This window comes from Petromyzon marinus, chromosome 80, assembly GCF_048934315.1.
Source record: "Petromyzon marinus isolate PM22_M1 ecotype Great Lakes invasive population chromosome 80, UKy_Petmar_22M1.pri1.0, whole genome shotgun sequence".
NCBI classification, from domain to species: Eukaryota; Metazoa; Chordata; class Hyperoartia; order Petromyzontiformes; family Petromyzontidae; genus Petromyzon; species Petromyzon marinus.
The window spans coordinates 4,376,586-4,395,905 of record NC_133746.1 but is presented as its reverse complement, the minus strand read 5'-3'; the positions used below and the strand labels follow the sequence as shown (position 1 = coordinate 4,395,905).

At 50.8% G+C, this 19,320-nt stretch overlaps 1 long non-coding RNA gene across 1 annotated transcript in view; it reads right to left on the bottom strand.

The window, feature by feature from the left end:
- LOC142907628 (uncharacterized) overlaps positions 1-8,241 on the bottom strand; it is a 36,051-nt gene extending 27,810 nt beyond the window's left edge. Inside the window, exon 1 of the long non-coding RNA XR_012931140.1 lies at positions 6,742-8,241. This is a non-coding gene — a long non-coding RNA (uncharacterized LOC142907628). The remainder of the gene's footprint in view (positions 1-6,741) is intronic.
- Between the last annotated feature and the right edge of the window lie 11,079 nt (positions 8,242-19,320).

Genomic DNA, 19,320 nt, shown 5'->3' with positions numbered 1-19,320 from the left:
GTGTACATAGTCACTGGCAGTTGTGTTGAGTTGTTGGATGCTTCTAGATTTGTTCAGCCTGCATACACATCTCACGAGTTATTGCGGACTGTACTATTATAATACGAGTTTTATTCAATACGTGGTGTTCTTCAGGAAATACTGTCTTTGATGAAATAAAATAGCCAAGCAAGTGCTTTTTTAGTGGGGCTGATGGTAGGGCCCCATCTCTTAGGGGCATGCTCAAATTTACACGAGTCTCTAGCTCTCTCATAATAGAAGAAAAACGTACCAGTTTCTCCAATATTACCAATAAAAATTGTAGCCCCCCAACCGTATCCTCAGAGTAATTGACATGTACATTATAAAATAAATATATAACGTATACCACACCATATCTGACTCACAAAGGCCAGCGTGGCAAGGTATAGTAAAACCCTCAGGTCCAGTACAGCGCGGAGAGGCTTTCATGCAGCAGAGGGTTGACAAAGGGATGCACATTACAAAAACGTTGTACATTAAAGAGACGTGTACATTATATTATATTATTGGTTCTTTCGGTAAAGTCACGTAGAAGGGAAACAATAAAATAATACAAATATAAAACAATAAAATTTTCTTGCTGTGGTTTTCGCAAGAAAATTTCTTGCTGTGGTTTTCACACCTGATGATGATTGCTTGTGTTGCAGTCGAAACGTCGTGAGAATTGTATTGTTTTATATTTGTATTATTTTATTGTTTCCCTTCTACGTGACTTTACCGATAGAACCAAAAATATGAATCCCTGCAGTCACGAAAGCTTTAAATCAAAACGTGTACATTAATTAATTTTTACTTGAAGGATTGCAGGTCGGTGAGACGAGTGACACAAGCATCACAATCACATGGACGAACAACAGCGACGTCAACAGCTACACCTTCGAATTGTACGACAACGTTCAAAACGCATCCTCAAACTTCAGCACAGATGGGAGCGCCTCCAACTTCACATTCACGGGGCTGGTTGCGGGCAGGTCGTACAGAATCCATGTCACACTCGGCTGCTTCGGCTACAGCAACTATTATGGCGAAGTGAACGCCCAAACAAGTGAGTGACCTGCAGCTTGATGGAAACACGATTAAGAGTTTATAATTATTTTAGTTATTCCCCCCCTCCCCCCATTTTGAGTACGTTTCACTGGCAATTGCAACCAGCTTCATCGGCCGATTATGCCAAAATTCAATTCGTATTCAAATTGCAAATGTTGGGGGTTTACTCTCCAACGCACAACCATTATGCTGAACTAGGTAAGTAATTGGCATGTTTTGTTTACGTCACAAACCTTACTAATTGGCTGTTGGGTAGTGGTGGGTTAACGACAGATTTATATTTACGCGATCTAACCCAAAAAAAAAACATTTTACGAGTGTTTTATTCACTACATTCACTATGAACATTGTAAAAAACACATTAATTATTGAAAAGAATTGTGACCATTTATAACATTGCATGGTCGGCGAATTATTAAATGTCGGTCTCCATTTGTGTGTGTGTTTAAATTAGATATATCAATTAGGCTGGCTGGTAATACCACCACATGTCAGGGCCGGGTGGAGGTGTTCTACAATGGCGAGTGGTGCACGGTGTGTGACGACTTCTGGAGCGCACAGGATGCCAAGGTCGTGTGTGGGCAGCATCCAAAAATAGCAGAATCACAGGTTGCATACATGAATGTCATTGTGGAAGAGTACATAGAACACAGATTTGTGCTTTTCCCAATCAAAAGTTTAAGGCCAAAACACCATTATATTCTGCATTATGCAGACCTGACTGAAATATGGTTCACTAATTCGAACTTGGACTATGAGGTTTGAAGTAAACATGGCTACTTTAAAAGATGCATTCGTGCATCTAAAAACTTCTAAAACATTATCAAGTCACCAGCTGGTAGACACCAACTGCTGCCAGGCTTATCAGAGTAGTGTTTTTTTTTTAATCCCCTGTGCAGATTACAGACTCCACCAAGTTCTATGCAGAGATGTATGAGACGTCTGTGAGGGATGGTGTGGAGGAGGGATGCTGTGTTGTCTTCAGAGAATGCAATAGTTACTTATAAGGTTACAGTACAAGGCACTTCATATGCAAATGGTTTGCTTGTTGTACTCTTTCGTCTGAGCTTGGCTGTATTTCACTCCAGCGTTGTCCTCGAGACAGTCTGGTCCCTTCACCTGATGAAGGCCGCTTGTGTTGTGGACGAAACGTCGTGATTTTTGTTGTTTTATTTTTTACCTACGTGACTTTACCAAATAGAACCAAAGAGTATGGATCCTTGCAGTCACGAAAGCTTCAAATCTAGAATTGCTTGTTGTACTTTATTATGATGTGGGATACTTAAGGCTGGGGCCGATAGCATGCATCATAGTAAAAAATGAAAGTGAGGTGCTTTTTGTTCTCCAAGAAAAGATGGCTTACATTGTACCTGATCTTGGTGTGTATGAAGTAGAACACCTTAGCCAGAGTAAAGTTATTTGTAAAAGATCTTCTACGATTCATGACTACATACCTCTTACAATTTTATCACAGAGGGGAAAACTGCTTTTACCATTTAAGCACAAACCTGTAAACGATGGAAAGAGTGAAAGAGCTGCTGAAGGGGTGGCACTGCCATCCCTCTGTGAAGACACAACTGAGAGCCTACTACAAAGGCTGCATGAGATTGGGGTAGAGTGTATAGATGATTTAACCCTGGTAAAAATAGAAGACCTGTAGGGAATTTTAAGAACAATTCAAGGTCGAAAACTGTTTCAAGCATTCATAGCAGGTATGTTTTTTTACGTATTGCAATGATAAAAAGTAGCTTATACAATTTATTCCAATTTCCTTAAATTAATTTCTGTGTTTTCTAATAAAATGATGATGATTTCTTATATTGACACTATTAACTTCTTGGGTATAAACATTTGTTGAATGTGATGTGTATTGTATAGGTATGCAGTGTTTCCCGCCGAAATTTGCATAGGCAAGGCGGTCTGAAACGGGAAAGCCTTCTAGAATATATAATATTTGGTGTATGTGGGTGTTTTATAAACATGAGACAGAACCCCTTATGATTTCTCAAATGTATGTTTATTTTGACTTCATTTTTGTTTGTTTAAACTTCAGGACCATCAGCTGCAGTTGAATCTTGGGTATAAACATTTAAAATTGCGTGGCACAAAATTCCACCTGCTCTGATCCAAGATTTAACTGATAAAAAAAGGCCAACTCCAATGCTTAGAAAACAAATGGTGAGACTAGTTGTGAATGAATTGCTAGCTGTGCAGAACAGGCCTGGCAGAAAATATCTGAGGGAAGTAGCAAAGGATATTGTACTTAATTATCCAGTTTCATTTGGCGATGTGAGTGGAGACAATACGGTCGGATCTGGCTATGACTCTTTAATGTTGCAATTGGAAAACAGAGTTGAAAATTGCAAAAGACCATTAACAGAAAGGAGTCCAACTCAAAAGGTAAGTGGCAGTGGATGGAAAAAACAGAAGTTATATGACAGTTATGGCTGTGTTCAGTGGCAGCCTGGAGTTTTACCTGCTAATGAAACAGAGCAGAGTCAACTAGAGAAGCAAACATAATTTTAGACTGCATTACGTGAAAAGCATCAGTGTGAAGCAGCTAATGCGTGAGACTTACTACAGTGAACGTTTATCAATTAATACACAAGCGAAATGTGTTTCTGCTTTAAAAGAAACATGGCCTTATTTATTTGAGGCATCCCACCTCTTTGAGCATTTTGAAACTCTGTTAGGGATTCCAATTCAAACTAAATTGGCAGAGGAGCTTTACAAAAAATGGTCAATGATCACAAAATTCATCCGACAAGCAAAAGCAGCCCCTCCAGATCATATGAGCACTGAAAATTATGACAACAGCAACACTGAATCACAACAATCACTGGGCGTGCTGCTTCTTTTGGCTACCTACTTGTTGACAATCCTACAGAACTGGTCGTCCTTGAAAAGGTTAATTTTATTTTTTTATTCATTAACTGATTGAATAATGTGTCAAATTATAAAATACAATTACCTGTTCTAAATTGTAGAAGTTATTTGTTTAAATTATGTAAATGAGTTTAGTGCCCAGTCAAAGTCAATGAGGAGTTGAGGTAGGGATAGGCGTTTGTAGAGTTTTAGGGTCAGGGTAGTGATATGGGTTGGGGTATGCCTGGTTGCAGCTGGGGGTGGGATCAGGAGTAGCAGCCGCAATGCATGCTAATAACTTCACGAATCAGTCCTTAAAGAGGCGCATGCGGCTCTTAAGTTGCAGGCTGCCAACCCTTGGGCTAGGGGAGAAGATATTAGTTGTTGATTAAAGGGAGGAAGGAAAGCATTGTTATAGTGAAGATTATTATAATTCTATCGCAAATATAAACTGGTATTTCATATTCTTAGCTCTGTCGGTAAAGTCACGTTGAAGGGAAACAATAAAATAATAAAAATTCTCACGACGTTTCGACCATAACACAAACGATCATCATCAGGATGTCATCACCAGGATCTCATCACCTGATGATGACCGTTTGTGTTATGGTCGAAACGTCGTGAGAATTTTGATTGTTTTATATATTTTATTATTTTGTTTCCCTTCAACGTGACTTTACCGAAAGAGCTAAGATTATGAATTACTGCAGTCACGAAAGCTTTTAATCAAAATATAAACTGGTATATTGACTTTCCCGATCATGGAAACAGAACACTACACGTTGTTTGACATGGATTCATAATCTTTGGTTCTTTCGGTAAAGTCACGTAGGTAGAAACAAAATAAAACAGAATGTGATTCATTCTGTTTTATTTTGTCTTTACCTACGCGACTTTACCGACAGAACCAAAGAGTATAATACGTCCTGCAGTCACGAAAGCTTCGAGTCTAGATTAATATGGATTCACGTTAACGACTCTGCTGAAAAAATGTCAATTCATGTCACGTAGCGTGCCATAAAAACGTAAAAACTATATACAATCTTAATTTGAAGCTTTCGTGACTGCAGGGATCCATTCTCTTTGGTTCTTTTCGGAAAAGTCACGTATGTATAAAATAACTTTATACAAATGTAGTGGAGTAGGAAGGTGCATAGTGCAAACAGTGTGATTGCATGGAAACAAAGACAGTACGGGTTATGTTGGGTCAGCCTGTTGTGAAGGCAAAGTCATTGCGGGTCATGTTGGGTCAGCCTGTAGCGAAGGCAAATACAGTACAGGTTATGTTGGGGCAATTAAGCTGGGGGGAGCCAAGAACGGCTGTGATTGGTTGGTGTTGTCGTCAAGGCTGGAGGGGCGTCTTGAAGTCTGTCGAGGTAACAGGTGCAGGGGGCACGCGGAGCGCCGTTGGGACGCGGATTAATTAATTGGGGGAGTAATGAGAGCGGGGATAAATTGGGGAGTCGGGAATTGGAGAGGGGAGTTGGAGTTGGGAGCTGGACGAGGCAAGACGTGGAGCGGCTGGGGAGACAGAGTTTGGAGACAGAGTGTGGAGCGGAGCTGAAGAAGAGAAGCAGCCAGCAGTGGAGAGAGCGCAACGATAGCGGAGCTGAAGAAGAGAAGCAGCTACCAGTGGAAAGAGCATAACGATAGTGGAGCTGAAGAAGAGAAGCAGCTAACAGTAGAGCGAGCGTAACGATAGCAGAGCTGAAGAAGAGAAGCAGTTAGCAGTGGAGAGAGCATAGCGTCGGTGATAGCGGAGAGCAGAGACGAAGCGGTTAGCAGTGGAGAGAGCATAGTGACGGTGATAGCGGATAGCAGAGACGAAGTAGTTAGCAGTGGAGAGAGCATAGCGACGGTGATAGCGGAGAGCGGAGACGAAGAAGTTAGCGGTGGAGTAAGCGCAGTGATAGTGGGGAGTGGAGAGACAAAGGTGGCGAGCGTGTCGAGTAAAGCACGGCGAGCGAGCAGCCGAAATGTAGTGGTTAGCAGTGGAGAGAGCATAGCGACGGTGATAGCGGAGAGCGGAGACGAAGAAGGTTAGTGGTGGAGTAAGCGCAGTGATAGGGAGTGGAGATACAAAGGTGGCGAGCGAGTCGAGTGAAGCATGGCGAGCGAGCCGTGGCAACATGGATACTGCGGAATACTGAGGACATGCGGAGAGTTGTAAATAAAGCGGTGTTCGAAGAAAGACAAAAGTTGTCCGAGTGAAATCGAACACTACACAAATACAAATGAAGTCAGGGTAAGTGATGTTAGCAAGCAGCCATTAAGGCTGGCACGACACACCAGGGTGGTATGACAAACACCACACAGGGGGGCCTTTGTCACCCCACTAATAATGTATGCACACAGCACGAAGTACCCAATGCCGGCAGTCATGCCTGGCAATCGAACCTATGTCACCAGTTTCGTAGTGTGGTCTGTTAAACACTGCATTCCTAATTTAAACAACTACATGACCGCCAACAGACGTAATATAATCGACAGCTAATCTCTATGAATGAGCATAGATAGGTAGTCTTTGTATTGTTGTCTATCGTGGTCACAAACAGGGTGTTATAGGGATGTGGGGCTATGTAATGCAACACTCAATTCTTCTGTACTTCTAACCTCATACCTCTTTGCTCCCTGCCTTTAGTATCCACCACTGAGTGGCCTTGGTGAAGTACGTTTACATTTTTTGGGGGGAGACTACCGTGGAGTAGCAGATTGATAAACGTGCTGTATACGCGTGTCTATATATGTAATGATTCATTAGAAGAATATGATTGAGTGTTGAAAAAAGTGCTGTTCTAGAAAACCCACCTCTCCTGCTGTTCGATGAGCCCATTCTGGTGGCAGAGGATGATGCGTGGCAGCTTTAAGCGCCCCCTTAAATATGCGGATGTGGGAAATTACAGTCAAGCGGGATTGGCCAACCATCCCAATGTATGTTTACGGGAACCATGTTGTCGTTATCAAGATGATGGAAAAATAATCAGCTTTAGCCTTCTGTAAAGAGTACAGGAGGTATTAAGATGTTGACACACCAAATAGACACCCATTGCAAGGCATCAGTGAATGAGTGGGTGACTTAGTGGGCAAGTGAGTTGTGTGAGTGGCAGAGTGCGTTAGTGGTTGGGTAGTTGGATGAGTTTGTGGGCAGGTGAGTAAGTGCGTGAGTGTGTGAATAGGGTAGTCCATGTGTGAGTGTTCATGGGTGTCTGCCAGCCGAGTCGGCCTTGAAAAAGTGCTTCTAAGCATTACTTGGTAAATACACTTCTGAATCTTCTGATTATGAAATTAAACAACAAAACATACCTTACCATTCCTATCAAGTGGGTTCTTGATCATAGTACCTTCCCCAAAAGTCCGAGGCTATAGAAACTAACTAAAAAACTTTTATTTAATTTTACTACATAAGGCCTGCTGAGTTATATAGCTATTTTTCAGAAGCGACCTGGTCACAAAATATAGCTCAACGAAGTGGCTAATTACGTGGAAATTTGTATCAGCCAAATACTCTAAATGAAGTAAAATCCACACGACCACGGGGAGAACATGCAAACTCTAAATATACAGCAGGTATCAGAGTCGGGATCGAACCCACGACTTACTGTACACCCAGCGAGGGCCAGGTTCATCGTGGTGTTACACCGTCCACTTGTCTGTCTGCCAATTCATCTGCGTTTTCGAGTTTCATTTTGACAATGCCAGTGACCAAACTTCCTCTTTTTTTTTACAAAAACAACACTGTACAGTCAAATGCCATGCTTCGCTTCCCAAGCCGATGGGGGACACGAAAGACTGTCATCGTATTTCAATCAATACTTACACTTAATGTCAATCTCTTTTGCCAATTTGTATTCTTTTTTATTCAACATCTCAACACAGTGGCGATTTTATCTCCCTTGCCGGTTATGCAGGAAGACGTGGGTTCGATCCCGACCCTGACGCCTGTATAGTGTATATGCGATCTTCAACGTCACTCGTTGTGGGGTAACTACCACATCGTTCAAGTCGTCTGGACAGTGTGGTGAGTAGACAAAAGTAGCATCCAGAGGGGTTGTGTGGCGTTGAGAGCTCACTTTCGTGGAGGCCCGTCGGCCAACAGTGGGGTGACTGTGGTGCCGCCGCAGCGGAGCCGCTCCGTCGGGGCTGTACCCACCGCCGTGACGCTGCCACCGGTGCCTCGGATTTCCCGCCACTCTCCCAAGGCCGGTGCTCTCTCAGACGACCGCTTTTTACCCTCTACACAGCTGTGGTGCCACCGCAGAGGAGCCGCTCCGTCGGGGCCGTGCCCACCGCCGTGACGCCGCCACCGGGGAGTGACGGCGCCGACGCAGCGCACCCCTCGCCGCCCCCCCCCTCCCCCACATGAATGCACGCACACCCCACGTAGAGCCGGGAGGGAAGGTCACCTGGCCGACAGGTTTTTATCCAGAAGCCCCTAATGGGATCAAGCTTCATGGTTTCCTGCGGCCGGGAAATTGGGCGATCTACCCCCGAGGCTGACATGCACCGCGGCGCCGTGACCTGATATTAAAGTTACGTGGTCACGGCGGAGGCCGTTGAGCCACCGCGAGTGAAACCGCACACACACAAACACGAGTCAGTGGACCCCAAGCGGGAAGAACGGAGAGCGGACGTCCAAGAAATCACCTCGGTGACGTCACCAGAGTATGATCAAAGTACTGAAAAGGCGGGAAAATCCAGGCCTCCGATTGGACAGGAGGCCAAGGGGGGTACGGATCGGAATGCCTTTGTTATCGGTAGGATTAGGGGCCCGAATATCAAAGGGACAGGAATAGCCAGGCCTCTGAATGGACAGGGCGGCACGGGTGCGGGAGCAACTGATTGCCTTTTGTTATAGGTGGGATTATAGATCTGAATATCAAAGGGGCACGGGTGCACGAGTGCGGGCACCGCGGAAACCCTTTGTGATAGGGAGGATAAAATGGGGAGGATCAGGGCAGTGGGGGCAGAGTTCTTCAAGACATCGAGAGCAGTGGGGTGTTGGAGTCAGCAGTTTGAGCCGTCCGTGTGACGAACTTCAACGCAGCCAGGCTCAACCCTCTACGAAGACGACCCACAGCATCGCCTTCTACCGCTCCCAGCGCATCAGAGTGGAAGTAAGGGTAAGTGAGAGACAGGTGAGTTTGGGCTTATCGATCAGAGGGAAGAAAGGGGAGCACCAGGCAGGATAGATTGAGCCTAGGATTCTCGAAGGATAGGCTAGTTAGGGTCTGCTGACTCACACAGACACACGCAGTTTAGCGGGATATTTGCGGGGAATAAAACCACTAATAGAGGATAAAACTGTGTCGTGATCACTGTGAGTGCGAAGAGGGAGGTGGAGTGTTTTGTGTTTGCGCGCATACGCGGCTGTTTGCGGCGAATAAGGGAGTGTAGCGCCTTGCGTTCGCGTGCACGCGTGGTTGTTTACAACGAGGCGGAGTGCTAAATGTTCACGTGCCTACGCGGCTGTTTACGGGAGTGCTTGGCGTTCGCGTGCCCGTGCGGCTGTTTACGGGAATACTTAGCGTTCGCGTACCTGTGCGACTGTTTACGGGAGTGTCTTGTGGTCGTGTGCATGCGCGGTTGTTTATAGCGAAGCAAAGAGCTAAGCACCTGGTGTGCGCGTACACGCGCGGCTGTTTAAACGGCCCTTTAAATCGGAGCGGAGTGACTCCCTCCAATCAGCGGTGCGCGCACGGCAGAAACCCCTGCCCCCTCACCCCCGACCCCAACTCCCTCGCGTGTGATTGGTGTACGGGGCTGGGCAGGTAGTGGCGTCGGGTTCGTTAGTGCCGGGGCTCGTGGGCCGTGTGTGCAAGCGGATCCCGGGGGCTAAGCGCCGGCTGCGGAGTCACGCGTCGGCGCGCTATACCCATCTGTGTACCAGCGAGACGGGGTTTACTTCGCGGGTACGCTCGCCAAGGTACATCCACCGCCGATCTCGCGTAGCACGCCGCAAGCGTAAGGCAGTCAGCCCCACCAATCGAATCCTGCCGGCACAGGCAGCAACAAAGTCGGGGGTACAGGGGGCGAGGAATCGGAGGTCGGTTGCCCGAACCCCACAGAGCAGTCGGGGAGTAGTAGTGTGAATGTAACGGGGGAGTCGGGGGACAGCGGCCCCGACAATTCGGTGATGGCAGGGGACGGTAGCCCCCACATATTGGCGTCAGAAGTGGTACGAAACCCCAGCGTGTTACCCCACGCAAAGATAAGGTACGTATTCACCGGCCAGGGGGTTCCTTCATGGAAAGAATTTGCCCGCAACGTCACAGGGGCTAAAAAAAATTAATGGTTGGACAGACGCGCAGGCGTTAGAGCAACTCACAATACACTTAGATGGACGGGTGGCTGACTTCACAGAAACTCTACCCGCGAGCACACAAACCCAGCTAGCAGAATTGATGCACCAACTTGACCTGCGATTCGGCACGAGTAATGAGGAGGCAAAGGCGGCTTTAGAGGTACGCCGGCGCCAACCCGGCGAGGACTTGCGTGACTACACCGAGGACGTGCGCTCGCTAACGCAGATCGCACACCAGGGGTACACAGCGCGCCAAAACTAAAACCCCCCTCGCGGGAGAGAGTGCAGTATGTGCAACAGAGACCCCGGCAGGGGGAACCAGGGACCCGGGGGACCACACGGCGGGCGCGGAGCCCATGCCCCAGGGCCCGACGGGTCGCTCAACCCCACCCGATCGGATCCAGGAGGACGTCGACTGCGCCAGATCGCACGCTGCACATGGCGAGCGGAGCCGGAATGGGGTTGCTGGGAAGGATCTCCCTCGAGGTCTGTCTCGGACACCAGGTGTGCACACAGGAATTCTACGTCTCGAGTGTGTTGTGCCATGAGTGTATTGCAGGTACGGACCTCCTGGAGAAACGGGCTCAACGTGCAGCCCCGCCAGTGATGCGCCACGATGGAAGGCAGCGGGGAGCGGATTCCGTTCCTGGGACGGGAACTGATTCCGTTCCTGGGACAGGAGCGGATTCGACCTCGCTTCAGATCCGTGGGTGCCACCCTGGTGTCGGCCGTCACCATCGGCCCGCTCGCCGAGATGCTGGTGCCCGTGGCAACACCCTACACCGACCCCACACGCCGACCATCGGGCGAGGTAATGCTACCTCCTCACCCGGAGTTGGCGGCACTGTACGGGGTTGTGGGATCAGCCACGCTGGTCAACGCAGACGGGGGCTGCCTGTTTATGTGGGTGTTTAACCCACACAGTACCCCGGCAATGCTACGACGACGCACCACGGTAGCTACCATACACCCCCTGCACACGCGCCACTCTAATGCCTCGGTATTTGCACTCTGGGCGGAGGACCCTGGCCGCCCCGAGGACAACCAAGACCTGGTCCGGCGAGTCGGCCCGACTCCCCGAGCCGAGATCGTCCCCTTGTGCCTTGGGCAGATTACCTAAGGGGGAGGCCGATCAGCTGCGCGGATTATTTCAGGAGTACGCCGATGTGTTTAGTGAGCACGATTCAGATGTGGGCTGGACAGACCTTATTCTTAGTTTTTTCGGTAAAGTCACGTTGAAGAGAAACAACAAAATAACAAAATATATATAAAACAATAAAAAATTCTCACGACGTTTCGACCATAACTCAAACGGTCATCATCAGGTGTGTCGGTTTGCATAAATTTATTTTGAAAACGTCCTATTTATTTATTTATATATAAAAAAAATAACGTTTGCGTCACGCGCAACGATTGGCAGTTTGCCCAGGACTAGTCCATCTATTTTTTGAAAAGAGGAGGGGGGAGACGAAATTTGTTTTTATGTATGCTGTCTGAAAGCCACTGTAAGCGTGAACAATCAATCAAGAACTGAAATGATTTATCAAATCTTTCCAATGATTGCTAAGATAGAATCCATCTTCTCGGTTGAAATTGTCTCTGTGCTTGTATATGTGGATAGCCTCATGAACGAATCTCTCATGGAAGCCAGATGGCTTACAAAGAACCTCCGTCTTGGAAAAGTCAATGGCATGTGAGCCTACTGAATTAGAACAATGATCTGCTACGGCCGAGGTGTTGGTCCTACCGTGTTTAAGGTCTGCTTTATGTTCACGAATGCGGTCCGAGATATGGCGTTTGGTTTCTCCAATGTAACTACTACCACAGAGGCAACTTAGTTTGTAGACACCAGGGTATTGTATGTCCGGAATCACATCTTTTACAGACGGAACCAGATCACGGATTTTATGTAATGTGTTGAAACGGACCTGGATCTTGTGTTTATTCAAGATTTTGGAGATCTTTTTTGTGATCCCAGCAATGTAGGGTAAAGTGATGGTTTTGAAAGGCTCCTCAAGAGGGTTCTTCTTCATGGTTTGAGTGATAGCTTTGCGGATTGTATAGTCGGAGTAACCATTAGCCCTAAGAGCTTGGTGTACGTGCTTGAGTTCACTGCTTATGTGTTCCTGGTCGGATATGCATTGGGCTCTATGATACAGAGTCTTGATGAGAGAATTCTTCTGTGATGGATGGTGGTGGGAATCCGGTTTCAGATAAGCATCCGTATGGGTAGCTTTCCTGTAGACAGAGTGGCTCATTGAACCATCAGGTCTCTTTTTAATTAGGACATCCAAAAAAGGTATCTTGCCATCTATTTCGACTTCCATGGTAAATCTGATGGCTGGGTGTATGGAATTGATGTGGTCGAAGAATTGGTCTAGAGCAGGCCGGCCATGTGGCCAGATGACAAAAGTGTCATCCACGTACCTCTTCCATAAGGTTGGGCGCAGAGTGGCAGTCTGGATGGCGTCAGTCTCAAACATAAAGCAGACCTTAAACACGGTAGGACCAACACCTCGGCCGTAGCAGATCATTGTTCTAATTCAGTAGGCTCACATGCCATTGACTTTTCCAAGACGGAGGTTCTTTGTAAGCCATCTGGCTTCCATGAGAGATTCGTTCATGAGGCTATCCACATATACAAGCACAGAGACAATTTCAACCGAGAAGATGGATTCTATCTTAGCAATCATTGGAAAGATTTGATAAATCATTTCAGTTCTTGATTGATTGTTCACGCTTACAGTGGCTTTCAGACAGCATACATAAAAACAAATTTCGTCTCCCCCCTCCTCTTTTCAAAAAATAGATGGACTAGTCCTGGGCAAACTGCCAATCGTTGCGCGTGACGCAAACGTTATTTTTTATATATAAATAAATAAATAGGCCGTTTTCAAAATAAATTTATGCAAACCGACACACCTGATGATGACCGTTTGAGTTATGGTCGAAACGTCGTGAGAATTTTTTATTGTTTTATATATATTTTGTTATTTTGTTGTTTCTCTTCAACGTGACTTTACCGAAAAAACTAAGAATATGAATTACTGCAGTCACGAAAGCTTTAAATCAAAATTTGGACAGACCTTGTTAAGCACCAAATTGACACAGGTGCAGCACAACCTATCAAACTCCCCCAGATGAAAATGAGGACCTCGCCGCCGAAATGATCCAGTGATACTTGGCTCTCACCACGTGGTGGCACCCCGATTTAAGCGGTACACGGCTCTCCTTTAACGCACTGGTCGAGCGCGCTCGTAAATGCGAAAGACTTGCTAGTGAGCGTGCGCAGCTTCGAGGGCTGGGAAGAGAGCGCGCCATCGCGAGCCTGCTCCCAGGGGAGGGGGAGGAGGAGGAGGAGGAGGGACTCGCCAGCACGGTAAGGGGTCGGGCAAGAGAGCCTCCGGGACCCCGCGAGACAACCCCGAGCTGGGTAGCGGGGATACAGACGGGCATAAAGGATATACGCGATGAAGCGAACAAAAATGTGAAGACCATCCAGTCCGAAATGGGTGAGCTATGCTCCACAGTAGGGGGGCTGGCCGGACGGGTGTCCCAGCTAGAGGCCAACCTTGGGCAGCTGCGTACTGGAAAGGGAGAGGGAGCGAAAGGGGAGGCTCCTACGGGGCCACCTCCCTTCCCCGGGCGTGTTACCTGTGCGACCGCCGAGGGCATCTCGCAAGAGACTGTCCGCAGATCGCCCGGGCTAATCAGGCGCCAGGGTTAAACGCCAAGGCTTCCCCAGAGAGCGGACCACCGAGGGGGACAGTCGAAATGGTCCCAACACAAATAAACTGTAATAATAATGGTGAGCGAGTGACCCCCATACAGATTCCGACCACAACACCCAAGGACACGGTGAGGACGGGTGACTGGCTACGGGAGTTGGTGGCGGGAATCACGGGGGCCACGTCGCTGGTAGAAGGACAGGTGAATGGGCAGCGCACCCGGATTCTACTGGACACGGGGGCGGTGGCCTCACTCGTGAGCGCCACGCACTGCAGCATGCTCGGGGTTGACGTAAGCCGCCTGCAGGTCCCAGATCGCGTGCTGCACACAGCAAGCGGAGCCGGGATGGGGTTGCTGGGAAGGATCTCCCTCGAGGTCTGTCTCGGACACCAGGTGTGCACACAGGAATTCTACATCTCGAGTGTGTTGTGCCATGAGTGTATTGCAGGTACGGACCTCCTGGAGAAACTAGGGCTGAACGTGCAGCCCCGCCAGTGATGCGCCACGGTGGCAGGCAGCGGGGAGCGGATTCCGTTCCTGGGACCGGAGCGGATTCGCCCTCGCTTCACACCCGTGGCTGCCACCCTGGTGTCGGCCGTCACCATCGGCCCGCTCACCGAGATGCTGGTGCCCGTGGCAACACCCTCCACCGACCCCACACACCGACCATCGGGCGAGGTAATGCTACCTCCTCACCCGGAGTTGGTGGCGCGGTATGGGGTTGTGGGATCAGCCACGCTGGTCAACGCAGACGGGGGCCACCTGTTTATGCGGGTGTTTAACCCACACGGTATCCCGGCAATGCTACGACGACGCACCACGGTAGCTACCATACACCCCCTGCACGCGCGCCACTCTAATGCCTCGGTGTTTGCACTCTGGGCGGAGGACCCTGGCCGCCCCGAGGACAACCAAGACCTGGCCCGGTGAGTCGGCCCGACTCCCCGAGCCGAGATCGTCCCCTTGCATGATGCATTGCATGTGCCTTGGGCAGATTTACCTAAGGGGGAGGCCGATCAGCTGCGCGGATTATTGCAGGAGTACGCCGACGTGTTCAGTGAGCACGATTCAGATGTGGGCCGGACAGACCTTGTTAAGCACCAAATTGACACAGTTGCAGCACGACCCATCAAACTCCCCCAGAGGAAATTGAGGACCTCGCCGCTGAAAAGATCCAGTGATACTTGGCTCTCACCATGTGGTGGCACCCCGATTTAAGCGGTACATGGTTCCCCTTTAACGCACTGGTCGAGCACGCGTAAATGCGAACGACTTGCTAGTGAGCGCGTGCAGCTTCGAGGGCTGGGAAGAGAGCGCGCCATCGCGAGCCTGCTCCCAGGGGAGGGGGAGGAGGAGGGACTCGCTAGCACGGTAAGGGGTCGGGCAAGAGAGCCTCCGGGACCCCGCACAACAACCCTGAGCTGGGTAGCGGGGATACAGATGGGCATAAAGGATATACGCGATGAAGCGAACAAAAATGTGAAGACCATCCAGTCCGAAATGGGTGAGCTACGCTCCACAGTGGGGGGGCTGGCCGGACGGGTGTCCCAGTTAGAGGCCAACCTTGGGCAGCTGCGTACTGGAAGGGGGAGAGGGAGCGAACGGGGAGGCTCCTACGGGGCCACCTCCCTTCCCCGGGCGTGTTACCTGTACGACCGCCGAGGGACATCTCGCAAGAGACTGTCCGCAGATCGCCCGCGCTAAACAGGCGCCAGGGTTAAACGCCAAGGCTTCCCAGAGAGGGGACCACCGAGGGGGACAGTCGACATGGTCCCAACACAAATAAACTGTAATAATAATGGTGAGCGAGTGACCCTGATACAGATTCCGACCACAACACCCAAGGACACGGTGAGGACGGGCGACTGGCTACGGGAGCTGGTGGCGGGATTCACAGGGGCCACGTCGCTGGTAGAAGGACAGGTGAACGGGCAGCACACCCGGATTCTACTGGACACGGGGGTGGTGGCCTCACTCGTGAGCGCCACGCACTGCAGCGTGCTCGGGGTTGATGTGAGCCGCCTGCAGGCCCCAGATCCCGCGCTGCACATGGCGAGCGGAGCCGGGATGGGGTTGCTGGGAAGGATCTCCCTCGAGGTCTGTCTCGGACACCAGGTGTGCACACAGGAATTCTACGTCTCGAGTGTGTTGTGCCATGAGTGTATTGCAGGTACGGACCTCCTGGAGTAACTGGGGCTCAAAGTGCAGCCTCGCCAGTGATGCAGCACGGTGGCAGGCAGCGGGGAGCGGATTCCATTCCTGGGACAGGAGCGGATTCGCCCTCGCTTCACACCCATGGCCGCTACGCTGGTGTCAGCCGTCACCATCGGCCTGCTCGCCGAGATGCTGGTGCCCGTGGCAACACCCTCCACCGACCTCACACGCCGACCATCGGGCGAGGTAATGCTACCTCCTCACCCTGAGTTGGCGGCGCGGTACGGGGTTGTGGGATCAGCCACGCTGGTCAACGCAGACGGGGGCCACCTGTTCATGCGGGTGTTTAACCCACACGGTACCCCGGCAATGCTACGACGACGCACCACGGTAGCTACCATACACCCCCTGCACGCGCGCCACTCTAACGCCTCGGTGTTTGCACTCTGGGCGGAGGACCCTGGCCGCCCCGAGGACAACCAAGCCCTGGCCCGGCGAGTCGGCCCGACTCCCCGAGCCGAGATCTTACCCTTGCATGATGCATTGCATGTGCCTTGGGCAGATTTACCTAAGGAGGAGGCCGATCAGCTGCGCGGATTATTGCAGGAGTACGCCGACGTGTTCAGTGAGCACGATTCAGATGTGGGCCGGACAGACCTTGTTAAGCACCAAATTGACACAGGTGCAGCACGACCCATCAAACTCCCCCAGAGGAAATTGAGGACCTCGCCGCCGAAAAGATCCAGTGATACTTGGCTCTCACCATGTGGTGGCACCCCGATTTAAGCGGTACACGGCTCACCTTTAATGCACTGGTCGAGCGCGCGCGTAAATGCGAACGACTTGCTAGTGAGCGTGCGCAGCTTCGAGGGCTGGGAAGAGAGCGCGCCATCGCGAGCCTGCTCCCAGGGGAGGGGGAGGAGGAGGAGGAGGGACTCGCCAGCACGGTAAGGGGTCGGGCAAGAGAGCCTCCGGGACCCCGCGAGACAACCCCGAGCTGGGTAGCGGGGATACAGATGGGCATAAAGGATATACGCGATGAAGCGAACAAAAATGTGAAGACCATCCAGTCCGAAATGGGTGAGCTACGCTCCACAGTGGGGGGGCTGGCCGGACGGGTGTCCCAGTTAGAGGCCAACCTTGGGCAGCTGCGTACTGGAAGGGGGAGAGGGAGCGAACGGGGAGGCTCCTACTGGGCCACCTCCCTTCCCCGGGCGTGTTACCTGTACGACCGCCGAGGGCATCTCGCAAGAGACTGTCCGCAGATCGCCCGCGCTAAACAGGCGCCAGGGTTAAACGCCAAGGCTTCCCCAGAGAGGGGACCACCGAGGGGGACAGTCGACATGGTCCCAACACAAATAAACTGTAATAATAATGGTGAGCGAGTGACCCCCATACAGATTCTGACAACACCCAAGGACACGGTGAGGACGGGTGACTGGCTACGGGAGCTGGTGGCGGGAATCACGGGGGACACGTCGCTGGTAGAAGGACAGGTGAATGGGCAGCACACCCGGATTCTACTGGACACGGGGGTGGTGGCCTCACTCGTGAGCGCCACGCACTGCAGCGTGCTCGGGGTTGATGTGAGCCGCCTGCAGGCCCCAGATCGCGTGCTGCACATGGCGAGCGGAGCCAGGATGGGGTTGCTGGGAAGGATCTCCCTCGAGGTCTGTCTCGGACACCAGGTGTGCACACAGGAATTCTACGTCTCGAGTGTGTTGTGCTATGAGTATATTGCAGGTACGGACCTCCTGGAGTAACTGGGGCACAACGTGCATCCCCGCCAGTGATGCGCCACGGTGGAAGGCAGCGGGGAGCGAATCCCGTTCCTGGGACAGGAGCGGATTCGCCCTCGCTTCACACCTGTGGCTGCCACCCTGGTGTCGGCCGTCACCATTGGCCCGCTCGCCGAGATGCTGGTACTCGTAGCAACACCCTACACCGACCCCACACACCGACCATCGGGTGACGTAATGCTACCTCCTCACGCGGAGTTGGCCGCGCCGTACGGGGTTGTGGAATCAGCCACGCTGGTCAACGCAGACGGGGGCCGCCTGTTTATGTGGGTGTTTAACCCACACGGTACCCCGGCAATGCTACGACGACGCACCACAGAAGCAACCATACACCCCCTGCACGCGCGCCACTCTAACGCCTCGGTGTTTGCACTCTGGGCGGAGGATCCTGGCCGCCCGAGGACAACCAAGACCTGACCCGGCGAGTCGGCCCAACTCCCCGAGCCGAGATCGTCCCCTTGCATGATGCTTTGCATGTTCCCTTGGCAGATTTACCTAAGGGGGAGGCCGATCATCTGCATGGATTATTGCAGGAGTACGCCGACGTGTTCAGTGAGCACGATTCAGATGTGGGCCGGACAGACCTTGTTAAGCACCAAATTGACACAGGTGCAGCCCGACCCATCAACCTCCCCGCATACTGAGTGGGCGCGCCTGAACGGACCCAGATCAAAGAGGCAGTTGCGGATATGGTACGTGATAACATAATCCAACCCTGTTTTGCGTCAATTTTCGAAAGTTAAGCGCAGTCACCCTCGGCGACGCCTTCCCCATACCACGCATCGACGACACCTTTGACAGCCTCGCAGGAGCACGGTATTTTTTCACCCTCGATCTGGCGTCCGGGTGCTGGCAGGTGGAGATGGCGGAGGAGGATTGGCCAAAAACCGCATTTACCACGCTGGTGTCCAACGACTCCCCACGTGTCCGTCGCAGATTTCGCGGGTGATTTTGTTTGGGAAGTAGGGGCTGCGGGGTTCAAGGACCAAGGGTCGGAGGATGGTGAGAGTTGGGTTAACGCGCTCTGCTCAGAGAACCCTGATTTATCAGATGGCCAGAGTGCAAAATTGTGCCCACTCTTGATTGAATTTGCTGACGTTTTTAGTAAAAGCAAATACGATATTGGCCGCACCACCCTTTTGAACCACCACATTGACACGGGTGGCACTGCTCCGATCTGTCAGAACTCTTACAGGTTAAGCCCCACAGAAAAGGACCACGTGTGTCAGATGCTTAACGATATGTTGTCCGCCGACATTATCTCTCCATCGACCAGTTCGTGGGGCGCCCGTATAGGCCTTGTTAAGAAGCAAGACAGCATACACATGCTCCCTACACACAAACATGCTCCGCACACACACGCTCCCTACAAACACACTCTGCAAACTCACGCAACGCACACAC